Genomic DNA, 4,637 nt, shown 5'->3' with positions numbered 1-4,637 from the left:
AACAATTCTTCTCCAGTGTCGAAAACGGCATGGTGAGATTCGTGCCTTCTTGTCTTGGTCAGATCAATGATGTCGTACTTGATCATTCGCGCTTGTACCATCAGGTCCTCGAAGGATGCAACTGATGCTAGCGTACGTGCATTGAAAGTACAGATGATCATTTTTGTCTTCCTTTGTTGTGGCAGCCAAGTTCGGCCTTGAGATTTTATCGGCCTCTCCTTTCTCATCCTTCTCAGTGCTGCCATGTCAGCGAAGCCTTCAGGGTCAGGTGAATGAGACAGTTGTAGTTACTGGTTTTGGCATATCGAATACACAACGGATAGCTTGCCAGGCTCTTCCGTGCGGGCGGAATACTCTCGGTAGCTTGCCAGTCTTTCCAAGAAGGATAGAGGCTTTTGGGGCTACCTCTAATCGCCCTTGTAGGTGTAACCATATTTAAACCCTATAAAATATGGTACGACAATTCCGGAAGATGGGTATTTAGTGTCTTATGATGTGTTGTGCGGCGGCTTTGTGGCCGCGCGGATCCAGAAAGCATCCTGGAGTGTGGCGGCGGCTGGGTAGTGGAGGTAGTGTTGATAGTGGAAGTCTGCCAGTGGGGTATTTATCTGGGTAGGGTGGGTCTTCTGTGCGCAATCCGATCCCTGGGTGGTTGGTGGAAGCAGAAAGGGCAGGGTAGGGTGGAGCTCCTGATTAGGATCCCTTTGTCACCTGTGGTTGGTGGGAGCAAGCAGAGAATCTCTGTCCCTGGGTCCGCCGAGCCTGGAGTCCAAGGTCTCAGAGAGTTCCGCTTATCTTGTTCTGTGGGTCTTCAGTCGTGCGTGAGTCTCGGCCAGAGCTGCCACGCGGGTCCAGAAAGCGTCCTGGAGTGTGGCGGCGGCTGGGTAGTGGAGGTAGTGTCAAGACGACGCCAAGAGAGAGATAGCCACAAAAAAAGCCTGTCTTTGAAAACCCTTGAGCTAATTCGCCAGCGTGGTTTGGTGCATGCCTCAGGCAACCGCAAGCTAACGTCCGAGCTCGCAAAGCAGTGCAGAGATGCCATCAAGGAAGACCTCAAAGAGAGAAGAGCAGAAGTGCTGGTAGATGTGGCAGAAGCTGGGAAAAGTATTCCTAACGCCCGCCTGTCCTTCGCCAACTACAAGACCAAGATGACTGCCCTCCGACGTCCTGATGGATCCATCACATCTTCCAGAACGGCAATGGAGAAGATTATCCTGACTTCTACTCAAATCTCTTCGATAGCCATGTCCACTTGCCGACATACCAAATTCCACAGAATGGATATGTCGTTCCCAACGTTCTCCCTTCCGAAATCCGACAGGCCATTTCGTCGGTAAAGAAACAAACAGCACCCGGCCCAGACAAGGTCAGACCTGAACACCTGAAGAACCTGCCGTCAGTACTCATCAATACACTGGCTCGGCTCTTCACTCGCTACTTGTCTGAATGCAAGGTTCTGTCCCAATGGAAAACCAGCAGGACCGTACTACTGTTCAAGAAGGGAGACATCCATGACATTGGCAACTATCACCCAATCTGCCTATTGTCTGTCATCTACAAGTTGTTCACTCAAGTCATCCTAAATAGGATTGACAGAACACTAGATGAAGGACAACCATGCGAGCAAGCCGGGTTCCGCAAAGGATTCAGCACCATCGACCATATCCACACGATAACCAAGCTCATTGAGGTTTCTTGGGAGTTCAAGATGCCGCTCTGTTTAACGTTCATTGATTTAAAGAAGGCCTTTGATTCTGTTGAGACGGAAGCGGTCATTGAAGCCCTAGCCAATCAGGGCATTCAAGCCCAATACATCAAGATCCTCCGTGAGCTGTATGGCGGATTCACTACCAGGATCTCACCATTCTACAAAGAAGTGATCGTTGATGTCAAGAGAGGGGTGCGGCAGGGTGATACCATTTCACCGAAACTCTTCAGTGCCACCCTCGAGAACATCATGCAACAACAAAATGGGAAGGAATGGGAGTGAAGATAGATGGTTGGCAACTACACCACCTCCGCTTTGCTGATGACATTGTTTTAATAACACCAAACATCAGCCAAGCAGCACAAATGCTGGCCGACTTTGACCGTGAGTGTGGAAAGGTAGGACTACAGCTGAATCTTACGAAGACAATGTTTATGAGAAAGAGCCTCGTTCCTGACGCCCCATTCGCTCTCAACGGAACGACCATCTCTGAATGCAACAGCTATGTGTACCTAGGTCGAGAAGTCAACATGACAAATGACCTGGCACCCGAGCTGCGCAGGAGGAAGAGAGCAGTTTGGAACGCCTTCAAGAACATCGAAGAAATAGCTAAGAAGACAAAGAACCTCCGGCTCCGGGCACATCTCTTTGATTCCACTGTCCTTCCTGCATTAACATATGCCTCAGAAACCTGGGCCCTAAGCAAACAGGATGAGAATGCTATTCAGGTCTCCCAAAGAAGAATAGAAAGAGCTATGCTTGGAATATCACGTTTCACTCAAATGAGAGAAAGAATCCGGAGTTCCAACATCTGTCGACGATCAAGATTCAGGGACGCTGTCTCATTTGCCAAGGTGTCAAAAATCAGATGGGCTGGTCACGTAATGAGATTTAAAGACGACCGCTGGACTAGAGCTGTTACCGACTAGATTCCATGGGATGTCAAAAGACCGCGTGGCCGCCCACCTCCAGATGGTCAGACTTCTTCATCAAGATCATGAACGATCGGTTTGAGGCTCTTCATGTTCCCAGAGCGAACAGATGCCATTGGGCTACACTAGCACGTAACAGGGACAAATGGAGACGTTACTGGCGCCCGCTCGAGCAAATCGACGACTAACGGGAAGTTAAGTGATTGATTAAGTGTTTTTGGTGTTTGTTGTTTTGTTTTGTTTTCAGGCCACTTCTGGCAGTACTTAGGGTTGACTCCTGGCTCTGCGTTCAGGGATCACTCCTGACAGGGCAGGGGCACCATATGGGGTGCTGGGGATTGAATTTGGCTTGGCCAATACAAGTACATTCTACTATCCCCATGGCCACGAAGAGAGGAACTAAATTTTTAACTTTTATTCTTTTCATTCATTTCAATGAATTAAGTCAATTTGTTTACATGAGTCACCGTTCTGCTATTGAATATTTAAAACAACCTGAGTTTGTGAATCTACTTTTTTTTTTTTTTTTTTTTTTTGCTTTTTGGGTCATACCTGGCGATGCTCAAGGGTTATTCCTGGCTTTGCACTCAGAAGTCACTCCAGGCATTGCTCAGGGGACCATATGGGATGCTGGGAATCAAACCTGGGTTGGCCGTGTGCAAGGCAGATGCCCTACCCGCTGTGCTATCACTACAGCCCCATCTGCTTTTTTTTAATGATAAATGTTCTTTTTGGAGAGAGAGAGTTTCAAGTGTCATAGAGGCAGCTTTGTGGGGGAGGGGCTGGAGAGAAACTCAGAAACTCGGGGTATGGGTGGTGGGAAACGTCCCCTGGGTGAAGGGATGGTGTTGTAACATTGTATAACTGAAACCCATTCATGAGACTGTGTATCTCAGGGTGATTCAATAAAAAAAAAGTGAGGAAAATGTTCTTTTTGTTGTTTTTTTTGGGGGGGGCGGGGAGGCACTCCTAGCTCAGGCTCGGTGCTCTGTGCTCTAGAGTCACTTCTCCTGGGACTCAGGGGGTCATATGTAGTTCTGGAGATTCAAACTAGGGTTGACTGCATGCAAGGCCAGCGCCCTAACCCTCTCCTACTATCTCTCCAACCCTTAAATGGTAAATATTCTGTAATCTAGAGATGAATTGCTTCCGGTGACATTTACTGTTGGAACGGAAACAGGTTGCAAGCGTCAAAAACACACCAGATTTCCAAAGATTCAATCCCAAAGAGAATCTAAAATGCCCTGTTAATGTTCTTTTATACTGATCGTGTGTCGAAATGATAAGACTTTTTGTGTAGATTGCGGTACATGAGAGACAAGATTTATTCTACTCCTTTGTGCTTTTCTTAAAGGGACCCTGAGTCGGTGGAAGGGCGCCATGTGGTTTGCATTAGGCGCCCTTGGACGGGGCGTCACTTTAGAAGCTGCCTGAGCAGAGACTTTTCATTTCTTTACGGGAACTGGGGAGGAGGAAGGCCCCTTGAAGAAAGAAATTTCTCCATCTTAGGCAAAGTATTGGCACCGTGTCCCCAGTTTCTGCAAATCAAAGGCAGAAACGCAAACTGATGCGCAGAAACAGAACAGCCGGAGCTGGGTGGGACCGCCAGCTAGCCCAAAGCCTTCCCTTTCCCGTCAGGCACCCAACACACCATCTGGAAACTTGGGTCCCTCTAGAATCTGGGGACCCCTGACAGTGAGGGCCCAGGAGATTTCAGGGCTAGCTAGGAAGAGATTCCTAAAACCTACCTGTCATGCTTGCAACCCCTCTGCGATCTCAGAACGGTGAAATTCCACCCCCACGCCCACACCCCTTCCCCAGAAAAGCTGACTTTTCGCTAGAATCTTCCTTTCCCTCCAGCGCTGGCCTCTGTTGGAAATGATTTACTACACCCAGACCTCGGGACGGGACAAGGATGCCAGAGGAAATCTGGCCCATCCCAGCTGCCCGCCTGCCTGCCGAGCACATCTGGAAGTGGTTTGGGGGGCCCGCCTTCC

The sequence above is a fragment of the Sorex fumeus genome, unplaced genomic scaffold (assembly GCF_029834395.1).
Source record: "Sorex fumeus unplaced genomic scaffold, SorFum_2.1 ptg000003l, whole genome shotgun sequence".
Classification (NCBI taxonomy): domain Eukaryota; kingdom Metazoa; phylum Chordata; class Mammalia; order Eulipotyphla; family Soricidae; genus Sorex; species Sorex fumeus.
This window is presented reverse-complemented; position numbering follows the sequence as displayed.